The following is a 22395-nucleotide window of genomic DNA, read 5'->3' as shown; positions in this document are numbered from 1 at the left end:
TCAATTTTCATGAAGATCCATTGAAAAATATGGCTCTAGAGAGGTCAAAAGATTTTAATAATTTTAGACCTACTGACCTAGTTTTTGATCGCAGTTGACCCAGTTTCAAACTTGACCTAGATATCATCAAGATGAACATTCAGACCAATTTTCATACAGATCCCATGAAAAGTATGGCCTCTAGAGAGGTCACAATGGTCTTTTATGATTTGACCTACTGACCTAGTTTTTTAGGGCATGTGACCCAGTTTCAAACTTGACCTAGATATCATTAAGGTGAACATTCTGACCAATTTTTATGGAGATCCATTCAAAAGTATGGCCTCTAGAGAGGTCACAAGGTTTTTCTATTTTTAGACCTACTGACCTAGTTTTTGACCGCACATGACCCTGTTTCAAACTTGACCTAGATATCATCAAGATGAACATTCAGACCAATTTTCATGAAGATCTTGTGAAATATATGGTCTCTAGAGAGGTCACAAGGTTTTTCTATTTTTAGACCTACTGACCTAGTTTTTGACCGCACGTGACCCAGTTTCGAACTTGACCTAGATATCATCAAGATGAACATTCAGACCAATTTTCATGAAGGTCTTGTGAAATATATGGCCTCTAGAGAGGTCACAAGGTTTTTCTATTTTTAGACCTACTGACCTAGTTTTTGAAGGCACGTGATCCAGTTTCGAACTTGACCTAGATAACATCAAGGTGAACATTCTGACTAATTTTCATGAAGATCTTGTGAAATATATGGCCTCTAGAGAGGTCACAAGGTTTTTCTATTTTTAGACCTACTGACCTAGATTATGATGGCACGTGACCCAGTTTCGAACTTGACCTAGATATCATCAAGGTGAACGTTCTGACCAATTTTCATGAAGATCCATTGAAATATATGGCCTCTAGAGAGGTCACAAGGTTTTTCTATTTTTAGACCTACTGACCTAGTTTTTGATGGCACGTGACCCAGTTTCGAACTTGACCTAGATATCATCAAGGTGAACATTCTGACCAATTTTCATGAAGATCTTGTGAAATATATGGCCTCTTGAGAGGTCACAAGGTTTTTCTATTTTTAGACCTACTGACCTAGTTTTTGAAGGCACGTGACCCAGTTTCGAACTTGACCTAGATATCATCAAGATGAACATTCTGACCAACTTTCATAAAGATCCCATGAAAGATGTGACCTCTAGAGTGGTCACAAGCAAAAGTTTACGGACGCACGGACGGACGACGGACACCGCGCGATCACAAAAGCTCACCTTGTCACTTTGTGACAGGTGAGCTAATAAAATAAGTTACCGTATGTTGATAATATCTAATAAGCTCACCCGTAGTGCTTGGTATACGCAGAACAGTCTGTTCTGACGAAATGTCTTGAAAGTCATCACTGGTTTGTCCTGGAAATATAAAATTTTACAAAACAGTATCTGATATATATATTCTTTTATTCCAGTTTTCAGTGACTGACATAAACGTAAAAACTATTTACATATATACACAGAAAATATTACAAAATATATGAGTAATGACAATATAACATATGTAAGTACATTTATAAGAATGGTAGCTACATATACAAAGTATAATGAAAAGTAATAATGTTGTACTTTCCAGAACTTTACATCATTTTTTTATTTAGGATTTATAGTTAGCCAATATTTAAATTTCAACACAATACAGTTGTTGATGTTGATCTCTGACCAATACTTTACTTACGACCTTTGCTTTTTTTTTTGCTTTTGCTTTGAGCTTTACCCTGTATCAGTTTACAATAAAGAAAATCTATGTCAAATATCTGTGCTTTTAAACACAATCCAAGAGATTTCATATGACAGAGCAGTTGACTATTTGAAGCTCCTTCCACCTTATCTTACCTTTCATAAACAAGAGTGCCAGGCTATTATATAAATATTGCATTCCTGAGAGGGTGATATGAAAAATGTTCACCGCGAGATATATGAATATTGACCGAGGCGCCAGCCGAGGTCTATATTCATATTTCGAGGGGTGAACATTTTTCATATCACCCTCTCAGGAATGCAATATTTATTTTATTATACCGAAAACGTATAATGGTCAAAGCTTTTACTGGAAAATCAACATAATAATGTATTTACCATTAAAAAGTAATCACTAACCAAATAATGAAGACAGAATTAAAGAGTCTTTACTTGTTAGCACTCATAATTTGTGGCGACTTTGCTGTGTAATAAGACGTTTTTGATAGATTTAGTTTAGACGTTTACATATCGCTGACCCCTATATTTATTCTAATATTTCAACATTGCGTCAAATCAGTAACATTCGAAAAACGGTGATAACTTTCTTTTTTCTAAATGAAACATATAAGTGTGAGCACTCATTTTCTTAGTTAGATCATTTCCAAAGTTATTGTGGTAGTTTCGATTCAATATTTGATGAAAAATTATTTTCGAAATATTTTGCACGTAGCATAAAAAGAAAATTCGGCCGTGTTCGCACATACAAGAGCACCAGAAAAGGGTAATTTAATCCTAACGTATAATTATGTAAGCGCCTCGTCTGAAAATTTATCGACTCAGTCTTTTAATCAATGCGAAAGTATCAATCTCTCAACGGGTGATATGAAAAAATAATATCACATGCGCAGAAAAACAAAATAACGCTGTTGCGCATGTGATATGAAATTATGGATCATATCACCTGCGCAGAAATTGAAAATAACGATCTTGCGCATGTGATATAAAATCACTGGGGAATATGATATATTATTCACGTTAAACTAATGGGAAATTTGCATTGGACATTTATGTGAGGTATAATAATTCAAAATATGCCTGTCTGATGAAAACTGTTCGACTTTGAGAGTGGGCAATATTAAATTCGCAGTTTTTCGAGTATTTCAAGGGCCATAATCCAAGAGTGCTTGGGGCGATTTGGCTGGTTATCAAACTTGGCTAGATAATATGCCCACATTGTCAGGAAGTTTGGTGAGTAATTCAAGGACCATAATCCAAGAGTGTCTGGGGCAATTTGGCTGATTATTGAACTTGGCCGAGATACTATTGCAACAAACATGTCAGCAAGTTTGTTGAAGGTCGAATGAAAACTGTTTGACTTAGAGAGCAAGCAAGGCTAAATTCGCAGTTTTTCAAGTAATTAAAGGGTCATAATCCATGAGTACCTAGGGGGATTTGGCTTGTTATCTAACTTGGCCGAGATATTATGCCCACAAACATTGTCAGCAAGGTTAGGTTGGTGAAGATTGGAAGAAAACTCTTCGACTTAAGAGAGCGGCCAAAGCTAAATTTGCAGATTTTCGAGTAATTCAAGGGCCATTATCCAAGAGTGCCTTGTTCGATTTGGATGGTTATGAAACTTGGCTGAGATTTTATGCCCACAATTATTGTCAGCAAGTTTGGTGAAGATCAGATGAAGCCTGTTCAACTTAGAGAGCGGACATGCCATGGGTGTTTACCTTAAAAGCTTCAAAAGATTTTCCGTAGCTGAAAAACTTGACCAACAAGAGCACCGCCTTGTGGGTGCAAATGCTGATTTTATTTTCTGTCTGTGTATAATAGAAATATTATCCTACCCATGATTTTCTAAGTCCAACAGGGGCCATAATTCTTGCAAAAAGCAATGTAGAGTTATGGTACTTGCTATGCTGAGTCAGCATTTACTGGCGAATATCTGCACAAAGTTTTAAAGCAATAGCTTTGACTGTTAAGGAGAAAACTTCACATAAAAGCAAAACTTAAACAAGAAATCTGATATTTTCTAAGTCCAAAAAGTGTCGTTATTCTTGCAAAAAGCAGGATAGAGTTATAATGCTTGCTATACTGAGTCAGCTTTTGATGGTGAACAAGTGTTGCAAGTTTTAAAGAAACAGCTTTGATAGTTTAGGAGAAAAGGTGACCTAAACACAAAACTTAACCAAGAAATCCGATATTCTATGTCCAAAAGGGGCTGTAATTCTTCCAAAAAGCAGGTTGGAGTTATATTTCTTGCTGTACAGAGGCAGCTATTGATGGTGAAAGAGTGTTGAAAGTTTTAAAGCAATAGCTTTGATAGTTTAGGAGAAAAGTTGACATAAACAAAAAAAAAAATAACCAGCCAACGCTGACGCTGATCAAGTGATAACAAGAGCCATGTTAGACATGGCCAATCCCCCCGCCGGGCATATTATAACTGAAGGCTAAAGTTCCTGGCAAGTTAGTGTCTGAAAGTATTTATTTTGGGAGAAACTTTGAAAAACCGTTTAGTTGTGGTCCATATCAGGGGTTTTAAAAATGTGGAAGAATGAATTATTCAGTGGTGAGGTGGTTTACTGCTAAATTTTATTAATTTTCATGAACAGTATAGCTGTATGATGTTTTTCTATATGGCTACTGTAAAAAGAAGGAATGGAAAGCTAACAGGGAACAAGAGTGCCAGAATGTCACAATATATGCCTGTCACAACAAATTTCTTTACTCTAGCAGCTGTATTTGCAAATGGAATTTTAATTTTGTGGTTGTTTAGTAATCATTGACTGTAAGTCTTTTGTTTTTCTAAGCCCACAAAAAAACTCTTTAACAGGTAGAGATGTCTTAAAATACACCTAAAATTGGAAAGTAACATCCAGGTTGTACCACAGAAAAGTGGTCTTGTTTTTTCCCTGTGGTCAATTATAAAAATGTTACAACATAAGTTATTTATAGTAACAACTAATGGAAGTTTATCTTTAAAAAAAAAAGAAAAAATGTAAGTCCACACAAAAATCTTTACTAGATAGAGATTGGTCAAAATACACCTCAAAATTGGATGTAGCATGCATGTTGTACTACTGAAAAGTGGTCTCGATTTTTCCCTACGACTAGTAATGAAAAAGTTACAATAAAAGCTATTTAAAGTAACAACAAAGGGAAGTAATTCTAAAGAAGGGAACTGCGCATGACACTTCATCTCATGATGGTGTATAATTGTGCCAAGTTACATCAAAATCCCTCCATGCATGAAGAAGAAATGCTCCGGACAAAGTCATTCTTGTATCTGACCTTTGGCCTCTAAGTGTGACCTTGACCTTAGACCTAGGGACCTGGATCTTGCGCATGACACTCTGTCTTGTGGTGGTGAACATTTGTGCCAAGTTATATCAAAATCCCTCTATGCATGAAGAAGAAGTGCTCCGGACAAGGTTTTCATTCTTGTATCCTTTGACCTCTAAGTGTGACCTTGACTTTAGAACTAGGGACCTGGTTCTTGCGCATGACACTCCGTCTCGTGGTGATGAACATTTGTGCCAAGATATATAATCAAAATCCCTCCATGCATGAAAAAGATATGCTGCGGACAAATTCTTTTAAGAAAAAATGATAAAGGGGAATAACTCAAAAAGTAGGCAAGGTAGAGTTATTGTTCTTGCACACTGCACTTCCTCCCAATGTGTTCTATCAGTGTGTATGAAGTTTGAAGAAATTCCCTCCAGTACTTTTGGAGTTATGCTCCGGACAAATTTTTTAAAGAAAATATGATAAAGGGGAATAACTCAAAAAATAGGCAAGGTAGAGTTATTGTTCTTGCACACTGCACTTCCTCCCAATGTGTTCTATCAGTGTATGAAGTTTGAAGAAAATCCCTCCAGTACTTTTGGAGTTATGCTCCGGACAAAAATTTTTAAGAAAATATGATAAAGGGGAATAACTCAAAAAATAGGCAAGGTAGAGTTATTGTTCTTGCACACTGCACTTCCTCCCAATGTGTTCTATCAGTGTGTGAAGTTTGAAGAAAATCCCTCCAGTACTTTTGGAGTTATGCTCCGGACAAAGATCGTTGCGGACGGACGCACGGACGGAGAGCATTTCTAATATCCCCTTCGCCTTTGGCGGGGGGATAAACAATAACGGATTTTTTCTCTCAAAAAATCAGATGAGCTCAAAATGTAAGCCACAGTCATTGGACTTGCCAAAGGAGGTCACCCAAAGATGCAAAAGATTTGTGGAAATGTTAAAAGGGGGCATATTTCACATAAAACAGAAGCTATTTCCCCTGACATCTCATGATGCCAAAGTCACTTGTCATGTTTGAAACTATAAGGGCTAGACATTTTAAAGAAACCTGCTTATATGCAAAACTTTAGTGAGTGGATACCTCAGAAATGGCTACAACTGAAACTCTTTTTATTTGTAGTCAAGCTAAATGTGAGTAATGTTTATGGCTAACATTACCTATCGTGGGCACTTCAATATCTCCACAGTTAAAGACTGGTATCTCAGGCACAAAACTTTCCGTCTTCTACAGTATCAGGCTTCCTCCATATTAACTGTAAAAACACACATTCAGATACTGCTACTATATCAACATTTATATAAAAAGTTGAAGTAAATCATCTAATATTAATAAGAGGACTGGGCGGGGCATGGGAACATGGGTGGGTGTGTGGGGGGAACAAGTCTTTTTTGTTCTGATTATCATAATTTACATTTATTTCCATTTCTTTGCTTTTGGCTATGGTACTAGTCTGTGTTCAGACCCTGCGTTTTATTTACAGGAGATAATTCCTGAGGCTATTCAAATGTATAAGTATGTCCCTTTTCTTCTTAAAACACTGGATAATCAGAACCAAGACTGATGAAGTCAGAATAATTATATCACATACTAGTAATTATTTTTTCGAAAAAAAAATATCTAGCCAGTAACCAGACTAAATATGGTACAAATGTACTATCTCGTCATTTTTCAGTCATGTGTGACTGTGGTTTAACCCTTACCCTGGTAAATTTCTATAATGAGCATGTCTGTCTTTCAGTTTGGACAGTACCATTAACTGTTAAAAGGGGTGCTTACCAAAAAGATACCGACTGAATAGCGAACAATGCAGTCTGATCATGATCTACTCTGGTTGCAAAGGCAGAACCAAGTGTGTCAGGCACATGGTAAAGGTTAAGCACATGTTCTTAATGAATGACTTGTTAAACAATTTAATAAATTTGTAGCCAGCTGTATAAAGGCTTATTGTGTATGATAATCAACTTACTATGCAATGATGAATTACAACTACATGTAGTTGATGGGACATTCATATATGAGGATGTTACATGAGAAGAAACTGTAATAAATTGTCTCTGTATTAGCAAGATGCACTGTTCTATCATTCCTCATACTGATCTTGAATTACTTTAAATTTTAACAAAATCAGTTGTTTTCACATTTTATACACACAATTACCACATACCTAAAATTGTAATGTAATGGCCAGTTAAGCGTTACTTTATAAGTATGAACATGTCATAATAATAAAGTAACAGGCCCACAATAATAAAATTATAGGCCATTACATTACAATTTCCTTTCTTTCTTCCGAAAAAAAATTCAAAAGAATCCTTTAACGATTGTAATTTAGACTACGTACTTATGATGTATACAAGAAATTACTTATAGAGAATATGATGTGGTTTACAAAAAAAAAATAACTTATGGTGTTTTTTGTACAAAAATACTTCTTGATTATATCCTATTTTCTTAATCTATTCTCTTATCTTTACTCCTTTCTTTCTTCTACATTTAACAGAGCAGAAAAAGATGGTATCAGCAATATTATGTCTGAAATATCACACCATGATCATATAGGAAATGTAAATATAATTACACATATTTATGCTACTAGTAGGTACATCCTTTCTTTCATTTCTTTTTGGAAAAGTTGAAAATTTAAGTAAGACATGCTTGCAAAATACATGAAGATAAATTTAGGCTAGGTAACATAAGCAGTGTGCTCTAAGAACTGAGATAGTGTGTATTATAAACTGTTGTCAGAATGTTGCCAAAGGAGATATTACATGTAAACTTGCAAGAAATATATATTGTGACAGTCATAATTTACCCTAATGATACAACATAAGATTACATATATTGTAATATTCTGGTGAAACACAGTGAAGAAGAAATAACTTGCTAAATATGATGTTTTGGACATTTTATAAATTTTTAGCTCCAGTGATACGGTTTTTACAGATGATAACTTCGTAAGTTCGAAAACGAATGTGATGAGAAATTATCTGTTCCTCAGTGACAATAACCTCTTTTAACATGTTTAAAAACTGTTTTAATGAAAGTGACATCTTGGAACTTTTTTTTTTAACTTATTGCATCCAAACTTGAATAGTATGGACATCCAACGTTTTATTTCTCCGATGATATTGATACAAATCCTGCCAGTACGTATACTTTGATACTGTGAAAATTGGACAGTCCCAAGCAAAATGTATACTTTGATACCGTGGAAATCGCACAGTTAAAAACAAAAACGGTAGAAGAAGCGTGCATATATAGAACTTTTCATACATAAATCCTACAGAACTTTTGTGCAATCATATTACATAAAATACGTACACTAATCATGCAGAACTTTTATGACTTCTATCTGGAGGCAATTCACTCTTTGTTTTATGATACATAGTGTGTTTACCACTTCATACAAAGAGTACAAATATGTGATATGGAGAAGGCAGGGGCGTAGACCTACGCACTCTGTATGCTACAACCAACCTTGACGCTACACAAGTAATATTGAACAACCCTAACACAGAAGAAAGTTTTTTTTAAACAGCTGGCAGCTGAAGCCAGCAACACGCATACATCCAGTACATGTGAACTACACCCTGGATAACCCGCCAAGGGGGCGTGCGGGAACTACATGACTGTACTGTCCATCCTTTGAACTAGGCACATGGACCTCCAGGATGGTGTCCTGATTTAAACGCGTTGGATTAAATTCATTTACATATGGATTTTAGTGTAACATGTGACATACATATATATATACACATTTTTTTAGTTGAATCGTACCTTTATTGCATAAAATACGGGAGATGTTGAGTAAACATAAGTAACAATTAAGTACTAGAAGTGCGTTTCATGTCATATATATTTATTCTCCAATGGCATAGGGACATCCAATCGTTGTGTAAACGAAATTAACATTTAATTGTTAGAAGTGCGTTGCCTTACAATCCTGGAATCATCGTGTACAAGGAATTATCATTTACTTTTTAGAAGTGCGTTTTAATTGTGACAAACACCTACATATATATTTTTTTCGTGAACTAGTGACTTTGATTTCTCCATACAGGAGATGTTGTGTATAAAAACTAACAACATCAAAGGTACCGAATGAATAAAGACATCATTTTTCCTGTTATCATAACGTATTCTGTCATTAATTAACTGCAATTACCAGGTATGCATTTCGCATTAATTCACAGACGTTCATCCGGATGTTATCTTTAGAAGTGTTTATTATCTATGTATTTCCTTCATTATGCTTACAAATATGCGTAATTATATATACATTTCCTATATGATCATGGTAAGATATTTCAGACATAATATTGCTGATATCATCTTTTTCTGCTGTGTTAAATGTAGAAGAAAGAAAGGAGTCAAGATAAGAGAATAGATTAAGAAAATAGGATATAATCAAGAAGTATTTTTGTACAAAAAACACCATAAGTTATTTTTTTTTTGTAAACCACATCATATTCTCTATAAGTAATTTCTTGTATCATCAAAAGTACGTAGTCTAAATTACAATCGTTAAAGGATTCTTTTGAATTTTTTTTCGAAAGAAAGAAAGGAAATTGTAATGTAATGGCCTATAATTTTATTATTGTGGGCCTGTTACTTTATTATTATGACATGTTCATACTTAAATTATTATTTTATTTTAAAGGGAAGAAAGAAAGGAAATTGTAATGTAATGGCCGTTCAGGACATAGTTATAAAGTAATATAGAAACAGTTCAGTATTCTAAAATATTGCTTCTCCGAAATATTGTTCTCTCTGTTTCATACACACAGTGTTCCAGATAATTTTTTGACCCCATGAGTAATTACCCCCACTTTTCAGAAGATGGGGGTAAATTCAAAATTCCAAACTCGGATAAAGGGTAATTTTAACAATACTTACCGTTACTATAGAGACAAAGACAGACATTATAACAACACCATAAACTGTCCTTTTCAGTAAGTTTTATCCAAGGATACGATTTTTTCCAACTTTCAATGGTAGATTCTGTGACAGCCACATGCGACTTTTTATTTTTTAAAACGGCAGAAATAATGTCTTCGATTATTGGTTGTACCAAGCTCTTAGTCGGTAGAGGTGTTTTAACCACAAAAAACTTATCAATTTTTCTCTGTTTTGCTTCGGAAGCCATGATAAAAAATAATGTGTCTACTTTCGTTTTAATACAACGATCAAACGCTTGATTTTGATAAGTAAATACATAAAATTTCTAGAGCGCCTAGACGACGCAGATGTTCAAGTAGACTAGTTTACGGTTTCTAAGACAGGTAGAACGTTTTAGCGAAGTTAATAGTTGTTACCCGTCGCATTGTTTATACGGAAGTAGTGATCAGCTGTTTTTAACATGTTTTCATTTAAATATAAATAAGGTACGCTTCAAGTTTTAATGTTGTGCGTAAGTTCAAAGTCATGTACGTATAATGTACGCATCAAAATGAAATCATGTGCGTTTTTAGTTGATTTTTATGCGTAAAATACGCCGATACGCAGCTTATCTGGAACACTGTACACATGTATAATTGTATATTGCTTATCCTAAGGTTAACAGAGTACAGTTCTTCTCTGTACCAGGCATACAGGTAGCCAACTGGACGCTGGCATATTTCCATTATACATTGCAGATTCATGCAGATTCAGCAGTCCGCAGAATGTCGTATCACCATATTTGTAATAACGCTCGGACATGATAGCTAATTACCAACAATGCTCTTGGGTATTTTTCCTATATAACCCTGATTAACCAAGAAAAGCTTGGAACGGCATGGGGAACCAGAACTGAATAGACTCTATACGTTATGGGTTAGCTATCATTGTCAGTGCGTCTCACTTTTCCATAAGAACCTGGGTTGAACATTAAATAAAAACTGTTGACTTTCAAAGTGTTGTTTACTATTCCTTGTCACCAGAGTTTATTACGTGTCAGATCCCGAAGAAAAGATGGTTTAAGTAATCAGTAATTGATCGAAATTTGATCAATAAAACTTTTCTTCAACCTTTTATCAATAATTAATCTCTTTATAAGATGAAATATACCGACAAACAAACATCTAAGATAGTTGGGGAGTAAACCACGCAATTCTCACGGTGTGTGAAAATGTTTAATTAACCAGGGTTTTCCCGGATGCAGGTTTTCTGCGTCCCTGACGCGCTTTGACTGCTTTGGACTCGCATTTTGTAGTGCCTCTGCGTCCACTGGACCCGCAAAATCGGTCACGAAACTCCTTAATTTGCACTGAAGCTTCCTTTGCGCAGATACCCATGTAAAATGCGCAGTTTTTTACCACCGGGACCATCCCCGAATCGTGGGTGCTCATTATACATAGGTATAGACGATTTTCCAACTTCAAAACAAGTTTTGTTACCGATGTTCGCCATTTTGGTAAAGGGAAACTACTCTCCGCGCTAACTGACACCGCTAAAATCTAAGATTGCCGTTACGTTCCGTAAAAGATCGAATGGTTTATTTTTCTATTAAACAAAATTAATTTCATATAAATTTAAAGTATTTTGATGAAAAAATATTAATAAATCACAAAAATTATGATACTAATTAAGGATCGAGTATTATCTTTAACTAAGATCAAACTGTGAACAACATAATTGACACGAGTTGACACTTAATTGCCGGTAATTACTGGCTATTTGATCATAACAAAAAGACTGTCACACGTTTTGTTATCAGTCTGAATTGAGAAGCTCATGCCATTTTGAAAGATACCATTCCAAAATACTGAATCAGCTGCTATCTAAATTAAAAAGATACAAGTTCATTCGGTTTTAGGATAATTTTTTTTTAGTAATAATGTCCATTTTCAAGATCAATAATTTGTGGACCCCCAAAAATTATTAGGGACCCTTAAATTAGCAGCCATGGGAGTCCATGGACTCCCAAATAAAAAACCCGAGGGAAAACCCTGATTAACCGATACATTCTGACCGCTAAAGGTGTGAAGACATTTGATATCTCTGCTCGAGTTTGCCAGAAGAAACGAAGAATAAATTAATACACAGGGACCAGGTGTATCGCTCGAGTTATCGATGCTCGACCCAGCCATAGTAATTTCACATAGAAAATAGAAGGAAATCGGCCGAGACCACATGAATTGCTTGAGTGAGCCTGGGTGCTCGAGTAATCGATGCTCGAGCGAGCGGTGTTTCACTGTATGCTGAATAAGTTTGGTAGTGTGGAGATGGTGACAGTCAAAAGTTATCACGCAGTCCCAAAACGTGACATTATTTGGACTAGATTAAACTGCGCTCAAAGAATTTTCCACAGGTGCTAGACACATAATTAAAAATCTATTATATACATATATAGGTCTATTAAGTAAAATATTTGGTTATGTGTCTGGCACCTGTGGTATTTTCTGGCTCTTTAGAATTTCATGAGCGTCTATCAACAGAGACTAATTTTCGACTTCAGAATAGCAAAATGCATACAAAACCATTAAAATATACCTACATTGACATCCTATATTAAACATTCCTACTAGAAACTCTTTAATAAAAACGTAAATGTGCATGACACTTGCTTTCAAAAATAAACTTGCAGAAGTTGACTTCCATTTGTCTTGCAAATCTGTACAAATGGCGGAGACATAAAAAAGGGAGGTAATTTATACACGAATCAAATAGAAAAAGTGGAAACTCCACAGGTCGCTCAACACAACAAAAACGAAAATGTTGCAGGCTCGGTTTAATTGAGCCTGTTCATGGACGGTAGTGGAAATGCATGCTACCGTCCACGCCCTCTAGCCCCGGGTTGAGCAGAACTCAACATTTACACATGCTAAAAGTACAAAAAAAAACAATTTAGAGACATCCGCAGATGTGTTCATACGGCGGTGCACATGGAACCTTCAATGCTACACTAGTGTGTAATTCCATGAAAAGCGGCGTATGGTCCCCAGTTAAAATAATGGGTATGCCCTAAACGAGAAAACAATGAGGTTATGGAGCCTGCATATCACAGGAACTGTCAAAAGACAAAATTAAAAAGCAGGCACCATATCCAAGGGGTGATTAAACAATACCCAAAGCTATGAAAGCGGGAGTATTGGAACCACCCAGGCCGAAATGTTCATGCTGAGAAACTAAACAGTACCAGTAACACGACATAAAAGTCGTGCTGAACGATCTGAGAAGATCGAAATATAACAGCCCTGATTGAATGTACGGGGAGACTTTTTACGGCCGCCACACGGCACAAACAACGCTGCTGTGATAATAAAATAGAAAAAGTGGAAACTCCACAGGTCGCTCAACACAACAAAAACGAAAATGTTGCAGGCTCGGTTTGATTGAGCCTGTTCATGGACGGTAGTGGAAATGCATGCTACCGTCCACGCCCTCTAGCCCCGGGTTGAGCAGAACTCAACATTTACACATGCTAAAAGTACAAAAAAAAAACAATTTAGAGACATCCGCAGATGTCAAGACTTGCGTAAGATAATATTCGTTACAATCGTGTCTCTATCATATGTGGCGAACTACTACTAGTTTAGAGCATTGTTTTCCATGCACACATGTCTATACGTGGTCAGCATTATTTTCAATATTATTAAAGGCTGCCAAGAAAAAATAAACCAACAGTTTGAAACTTTTGTTGTTAATTAAATAATGTATTAATCACAATACACAGGAAAGAGGTTCCTATAAGCTTTTAGCTTACTCCTCAATCCTATTCATTCATCTATTATTGTATTCTAAACTCTATAAGCATGGACTAATATGACAATAATATTATAGGGAAGTTTTTAATGCGCCAAGTCGCGAAATTAGTTTTCGTATCTTAAAAATACGACCTATTTAAATGATATTTAATATTCTTGGAAAATATAAAATTTAAAATTGTTTTTATTGTTTAACATCGGAATTAAATACTATTGATACTTTAGACCTGTAATGCTTAGTTACTCCGTCACGGGGCGCGAAGGTTATGACGGGGAATTTGACATTTTTATTTTCTTGTATTTGTGCAGGAATTAAATGACTTGCTATTGGTGTTACCGCCCACACATGACACACAAGATAAGTCTCCCTGTAGAACATCGCCGACTTTTGATACTGAAACTTCGCTAGATGATCGTGTTAGCAGTGGAGGTTTCAGAAGAGGCTTGCCAAGCAGACGACACAGGATCAACATGACGACCACGTCGCTGTGACCAATAAAAATGATCCTCAGAGTGATATATATGACGTCTCAGATTACTGTGGACCGAAATCAGACACATATTCTCAGTCTACGAGAGTTGTCCAAGAACGTAAAAGAAATGTGTCTCATGGGGACATTAAAAAGGGTAGGTGATAATACCAGATGTAAAAATAAAGAAAGAACTCGACAAAGATCTCAAAGACGTCGCAGTGATGAACCACCAATACATTTGCCGTGGTCTGACTCAAAGGTCTCAATTAATCACCGGTACAAAGAGTTGTGCATAAAGAATGACAAATCATACGATGGTTTAACAACATTCAAAGACCTGTGGTCAACATGTATTCCGCATATAAATATACGTTCACCAATGGAACATTTGTGTCGCACTTGCGCAGATCTTAGACAAGAAATGAAACTTGCTATGAAGGAAGATGGTAAGTTGTCGGCGAAGGGAAGATATCAATAATATATTCTACAAGCTAGAAAGGGGATGTGTACAAGAAGTGTGTAGGAAGGTCAGCTGAAATGTTTAGGTAAAGACAAGAATTTGATCCATCTGCGGAGACAATTTTTCATTGGACTATATACATTATACATTTGACTTTTACCAGTACGTCAAGGTACAGATATTTGGTTTCCGGGTAGATGCATGCCGTGAATTCCCAGTCCAATATTACCACTTTAGATTTTCGCAGTAGCGAACTGTGGCAAGTCTATGTCAGCATGTAGTTTTCGTGTGGCTATCGGTGTGTAACACTACCGTATTCGCATTAACCGTTAATTATAGGCTATAGCATTTATTTTTATCCATTGGTATCCAACAAATTAGAAGAGTTAAAGACCCACCAATACCTAGTGGTCTACTTTTTCTTCCCACATGAACTTTGTGCAATAATTCTGGTAATACTAGTATCATACAACTATTCTAAAAGATGACAGGTGGACAAGCTAAGCCCTGTTTTCATAACTTCATCTGCAAACTTACTCGGTGATTCTCTTCTCAGTAAAGTTTTATAAAAAATAGAATAATAACTATCTTACACTGTATATAGAAACAAAGTGTGGTCTAAACTCACCTTAATACATGTAGTACCATGCATACTACTTCATTAACTGAATAATATATTTAGAAATTTAATACATTGTCTTAGCCTTAATCTGTTACTGTCAAATTATAATTAGATACATGTACTTGTTATTTCTCATTTCTCCATACAAAAAGATGTATAATTACAATCATGGAACAATATTTTCGGTTGTTTTCGTTGTTTTACGCAATATTTGTGCCCTGAAAATACCTTTTATCAAAATAATCAACTTAAATAATCAACGGCACAGTGGTCATCACTTGCTATGGTTTGGTCAGCGCATGTTTGCAAATTTTATTTAGGCTAATGTTAGAAGGCTGTGAAGTCCGTGAAGTTGTGTAAAGCAAAGAAGTATAAAATAATTTTATAACTCTTTGTGTAAAGTGATTTTTGATGACACTTTAGTTTTATTTTGTAATTGTAAGAGATTGTCATAGGTTGGTAATACATAAACAAATAAACTATATTCTGATACATATTGTCTATTGTTTCGTTGTCCATCGTTCGTATATGTATTGTAGCAGTATTACAATAGTAGCTTTATTATAGTTTGGAATCCCTTGTTTCCCCTTGACCATAAACGGACCCTTGACCCTGTACTCGGACAATCAAATCACATGACCTAAACTGACCATTCACAGCAAATAAACATTCGCACTCGCCATGTTTACAAAACATCAGTATGACGCCATATTTTTGTGCTAACAAATATTCTAACATTCTATAGACATATATATACATATATCAGCAGGTAATTATTATAAACTTGTACCGCTAGTTTTTATCTACAACTACATGTACTTATTTGTTGATTGGTGTATTGGTAATTGTAGAATCGTCCGATGAATTGTTGGTCCGTGTAACGGGCATTCACCGCGATCCCATTATAGCTTGACCGTGTGTTTCAAGTATTGCCCAATTTAGTACTTTTATATCAGTAGCTGTTTATTTATTTATTATTTATTTATTATGATATTTTATATATGTTTCAGTTGGTTTATATATCACTGTATATTGGTTTGAGGCCATACATATCACAACAAATATCAGGTGTTCCCCTTCTGTTGTCACGTCCAACCCCCGACACAAACACTAACTGGCAGCCGGCGACAAATTGCGCCAAAAATGGAACCGTGACGACATTACACTGGAAGATTTTCTATATCATTTTAGAACCTCTCCCTCCGTCAGCACAGCTTAGGTTTCTTTAGCAGGCTGGTAACCATTGCTTTCGACATAAAAACTAATATTTCTTGCAAAATAATGAAGATATTTCTTTCAAACTTGGACCATTTATTAAGCATAACATATGATGCATATAAAGGTAGAAATATCTTTGTTGCTTTCAGTTTTGTTAGAATTACTTCCCTTTTTCAGATTTTAATGATGCATAATTTTTGAAGTCCAAAACAAGTATGTTTTAATGCAATGCTTAAAACAGAAAAGGGTTCAATGTCTTTCTATTGCTCCAAACTTGTGCGCCAATACCTTTATTCTATATATTTAGGGTTAATACTTTGTTTCTAGTGCAGATGTATGAACAATTTTTTTACAACTAACATTTTTCTATAATGTTGTAAGTGAAAGCACAATAAAATGTATACTTTCATGTACTAGCGCAATAATTTAGAGCATTTAAAAGCTACTGAACCCTTTTTTGTTTTAAACTTAGCATTAAAACATATGTTTTTGGACTTCAAAAATGATGCGTCATAACAATCTGAAAAGGGGAAATAATTTTACCAAAACTTAAGGCAACCAAGTTATTTTTATTTCAATTTGTATCATTTTTAATGCTTAATAAATGGACCAAGTCTGAAGAAAATATCTTCATTATTTTTCAAGAAATATTAGTTTTTATGTCGAAAGCCCGATCGGGCAATGTTAGCAGCCTGTTTAGTGATTCAGTATTTACCTAACAGATTAATCATTGAGGTAGTTCCTAAACTATTTAAAGAGGAATTTCAATTTACATAAGACTTTAATTGACCCGCAGCCTGCTGGCAGCAAGTGATTACGCCTTTGCGATAAGGCAGACCAAGTTTAAAGAGTGCACACCCTTTCCGGGGTGCATGCTCATGGTATGCACTTTTTGGGCTTTTCGGGCCAGAAAATTTTTCAGTGGACATCCTTTCCAAATTAATAAAGGGTATACCCCAAAAATTAAAGAGGGCCCAGTCCATTTAAAAATTTTCCCAAGTTTTTGGAAAATCCCCTTTTTTTATCCGCCCTTTTAAAAAAAAACGGGCGTTTTAGGGGAACCCCCCTGGGGGGGGGTTTGAGCGGGCGGAGGGGAAAGGGGGGGCGTCCACAGCCCTTTGTCCGGAGCAATATTCTTAATCCCTTTGGAGGGATTTTGATAAAAAACTTGGCAGTTTTTCCCACCATAAAGGGGGGAAAAACGGAGTGCCCAAGCGCAAGAACCAGGTCCCTAGGTCAAAGGCCCAAGGTAAACACTTAGAGGTAAAAGGGTCAAATTCAAAAATTTGATGCCCGGAGCATTTCTTTTTCCCATACGGGAAGGGGTTTTTTTGATGAAAGCCCGCAAAATTGTTCATCTTTCATGAGCGGGGGCTGCGCAAAAAAACCGGGGCCCTTGGGTAAGGTCAAGGTCCCCTTTTTGAGGTAAAAGGAACAAAAATAAAAAACTTTGCCCGGAGCATTTCTTTTCATCCCTTGGGGGATTTTGTTTAAAATTTTGGCAAAAATTGTTCCTCCCCCAAGAGGGGGGAGTGCATGCGGGAAAAACCGGGCCCTTTTGGCAAAGGGCCCAAAGGTCCACTTAGGGGCCCAAAGGATCAAAATAAAAAACCTTTTGTCCGGAGCATTTTTTCTTCATGCATAAAAGGGTTTTTGTTTTAAAACTTGGCACAATTTTTAAAACCACCACGGGCGGAGTGTTTTGCTTGAGAACCGGGTCCCTAGGTCTAAGGGTCAAGGTCCAGGGGGGTAAAAGGGAAAACAAGATTAAAAAACCTTTGGCCCGGAGAAATTTTTCTTCTTGAATAAGGGATTTTATTTTTAAATTTGGGCCCCCAAATGTTCCCCACTACGAGAGGGAAAGTGTCTTTGGCGGGGAAAAACCACCCCTAGGTCAAAGGTCAAGGGCACACTTAGGGGCCCAAGGTAGTTTCAAGAAGGGCCCTTTGCCCTGAAGAATTTCTTCTTCGGGCATGGAGGGATTTAGATGTAATTTGGGCCCAAAATTTTTATACACCATCATGAGACAAGTGTCATGACGGGTTCCCCTTCTTTAAAATTTATTTCCCTTTGTTTTTACAAAAATTTTCTTTTTAATTTTTTCTTTTTTTTACTACGTGGGAAAAAAGGGGGACCAATTTCCCCTTTATTTGTTACTAAAAATAACATATAGTAATTCTTTAAAATTGCCCGTAAAAAAAAACCCAAAAGACCATTTTTTTGTGGTAAACATAGATGTTACTTTCCTTTTTTGGGTGTATTTTGGGGTTCTTTTCCTGGTAAGGATTTTTTTGGGGAAAACAAAAGACAAACATTTTTATTACAAAACCAACCCCCCCCAAAATTAAATTTTTCCCTTTTTGAAAAAATACGGGTGTTTGAGTAAAAAAATTTTGGGCTGTGAGGGGCGAAATTTAAAATGTTTTTTCTGGCACTCTTTTTACAACAAAACCCGGGTTTTAAAAAGGGTAAAAATACAAAAATACTAAATACATTGGTTTATTCCCTTTTTAAAATTTTAAAAAGAAATTTTAAAAAAAAAGGGGTTAAAAAATTTGCTTGTACCCATGCAATTTTAAAATTTTTACAAGACTTTTTTAGGAAACATTTTTTTTTCATTGCGGCGGCCTGATTTTTTCAAAACATTTTTTTAAAATGGGAAAAAAATTTTTAATCTTGTTTTTTTTCGACGATAAAATATACGTAACAAAGGGTGTGCTGGTCAATTTTTTAAATTCATGCCCTTTTAATTTTTCCCGTGGGTTCGATTAAAAAAATTCATATCGGGGATTAACTTATCAACTTTAATCACGGGGCCCCTTCCCGGGTCCTTTGCGTGAAACATGTAATTTTGTTTTTTTCTCGGAGTGCCGTTTTTGCGAAATCCTTTTTCTGCAAAAAAATTTGAGTAAAGACAGTAAATAAAATGAATAAATTTCCCAGAGGGAAAAGGGTCTAGTTTCCCTTTTTTTAAATTTTTAAACCCAAACTGACTAATTGATCCCATTTTTTATGGGGCCTATTTAGTATTTTTTTAAACATTATACAATTTTTGATAATTAAAAATTGAGCAAAAATTCCCTGAAAAGTGAAAAAGGTCCAGAAACACACGAAGAAAAAGTCATCGTTCTTTCTGCGGGTTTTCGCGTCATTCGTACGAAAAAAAAGTAGGGTTTAAAAACAGCTGTTTCCCTCTTTTTATCTGGATTAATTTGGGTCGAAGCCTGAAATTTATTTAAAAAAAAAAAAAAACTTTTATATTTTTATGTGCCGTTTTCCAAATGTTTATTTTAAAAGGGGGTTTTTATTCACAAAAAAAAAGGGTTTTTCAGGGGGAAACGCTTTTTTGGAAAAGACCTGAGCATGCATGTGTTTTTTTCTTTTAATGCGGGGAAAGACCCGATGGGGGGCCCCCAGAGCGATCCCGGGCCCGGGGCCCCGGAGCTTTGCGGCCGGAGTGATGCAGCAAAAGGCTGTGCGAAACCCTCAAATGGTTCGCCGGGGGCGGCAATTTACCCCCTCGGGTTGGGTTTTTAATTTGTATATTTTAAAAGAAATTTTTTTTTTAAATTTTTGTTGCTAGGGGGGGAAAATTTGGGAAGCTTGGTGAAAAGGGGGGCGGGGTTTTAGATTCATGGATCTACAGGGGATCAAGCTAAAAGGGGGCGGCTGGGTTTTTATCATGCTATGAAAGGAAACCTGGGTTCCCTTTAACAGTGGACGAAATCGGGTTTAAGTTTTTATGCAGGGAAATTTTCCCCGTTTTTTAGCCCCATTTTTTTGGAAAATTTGCGGTGCTATTCTACTCGCCCCGGGCCCGTGGGGCGTGGCTTTCTTGTTTAAAATTTTTTTTGGGCCCCTTTTTTTTTTTTTTTTTTTTTAATTTATTGCTTAAAATTTTTTCTTCCCGGAACTTCCTTTAACTTTGTCACGGGCCAAAGTATGTGCGGGGGTTGTCCTTTTTAAAATTTCCAAAGGTCAAGGTCACCTAGGGTTAAACTTTTTTGTTTTTTGTTTTTTTAAGGTTAAAGTTTTTCGGCACCCTTTGCTTTTCTATCTTATTTTTGTTATTTTTTGTGAATCGATTGTAATTTTCAAAAAAAGTTGTCCACCCATACAAAAAAAGTATGTGCAGGGCCCGGGGCCCGGGTTTACCCCTAGGTCCAGGTCAAAAAGTTTTTAAATTCTTAAAATTTTTTTTTTTTTCTTGTTTTTATTTGTTCAAAAGTTTGGGTTTATTAATGACATATTTTTTTTTATTTTAAAATATAAGATTTAAAAATTTAAAAAAATATTTCTTTATAATCACCCCTTCCCGTGTGGTTAAATCCCCTTTAACTCTAATTGTATTTTACAGAATTTTCCCCCCTTTCCCAAAATGAAAGTTTTTTTTTGGCTTTCTTTGCTTCTGGATGGTAACTTTAAACAATAAAAAAGTAATGACTTGAAAATTTAAAAATGATCTTTTTTTCTTCATCCATCTTCTTCATAATTCAGTGTAGTTGGGTGTTTTCCCTTTTCCTTTTTAAAACAGTTTGTCTTTTTAATGAGCCCAAAAATTCATTTTTTTGGGGGGGTTTTCCCAAATCGACGAAATTTTTTGGAGCCGTAGTGTCATACGGACAGCTCTTGTTAGTGAACAGTTCGGTCCCTTTGATGTTTTCCCCTGAATTGTTTACAGTTTTGTACAGTAGTAAATTGCAGTTCCTGTATTTAAACCCAGAAACACCCCCCTAAAAATATATCCAACAAAAAATTTGGGTTTTTTTCTAAAAATGAAAGGGAGTTTCACAAAAAAACCCAAAAACCAAAATTTCGCTTAAACGTCTTTTTAGGGGGTTTTTCCCTTTGTTGAAAAATTGCCCCCCCAGAAAGGACGCGGGGTGACTTGCCCCAAATTTTCAGTTTTAAACGAATTTTTTTTTGTATTTTACAGTATGAGGGTTTAAAAACGAGTTTGCAGTTTTGTGGGGGTGTGTTTGGCAAAGTAGGGTTTCCCAGAGGAGGTGGAAAGCAGAAGTTACGTATCACCCGAGCCCTTTTCATTTTGACCCTTGTGGTGGGTTACAAGTTTTATGCAATTTTTAAAAGGGCTTGACCTCTGTGTTTATTTCCCCCAAAATTTTTTAAAAAAATTTATTTTGGTGATTAAGTTTCTTGGTCACCTTGTAAAGACCTAAGATAAAGTTTTTGAACTTTTTTCGCCCAAATTTGTCCATTTGTTCATTTGTTCATCACGGGCTTTTTTGGTGTGGTGCCCAAAAGGGGGCAAAAAACCCCTTTGGTGGATTGTGTTTAAAATTGGGGATCGGGACTTTTTTTTAGTGAAATTTTTTTTGGGCGGGTAGTTGTTTCAAAAAACCCCTTTATCGTTAGGAAAGATGTTTTCGAAAAAAATTTGTCCCCCAAAAACATTGAAACGCTTCATTGCCTTTTATGTTACGTATGAGAATGCTTGAAAAAAAAACGCGATGTTTTTTTGATCGACTAGTTCCATTTAAGGTGGTTAGCCTTTTTTCTTTCAAAAATGTCGAGGCATGATTATAAACAAACATTATTTTAGGTTGTATGTACTACCATCCCCTGTTTTCATTTGGCGAAGAAAAAAATGTCTAGAGTCCACATTTCCCCTTTGACGAGCGCCTCCTGGCGGTGCTTTTTATTTTTAAATTGGAAACCCGCCTTTTTTCTGTCACAACGCATCAAAATTAACAGCTTTGCAAATATGATAAAAGGGCTCCATTCATAGACACCACTCAGGAGTACACTAAAATTTAAAATTGCCTTAGGGTCACGTCTTTCCATTTATATTCAAAAAAGGTGAGCGACAGCCCGACCAACCCCCAAAGAGTGAGTGACTGTTGATGGAGGTTTTTGGGGACCCTTGGTGTTTTT

Source organism: Mercenaria mercenaria, chromosome 15 (genome assembly GCF_021730395.1).
Source record: "Mercenaria mercenaria strain notata chromosome 15, MADL_Memer_1, whole genome shotgun sequence".
Taxonomy (NCBI): domain Eukaryota; kingdom Metazoa; phylum Mollusca; class Bivalvia; order Venerida; family Veneridae; genus Mercenaria; species Mercenaria mercenaria.
This window is presented reverse-complemented; position numbering follows the sequence as displayed.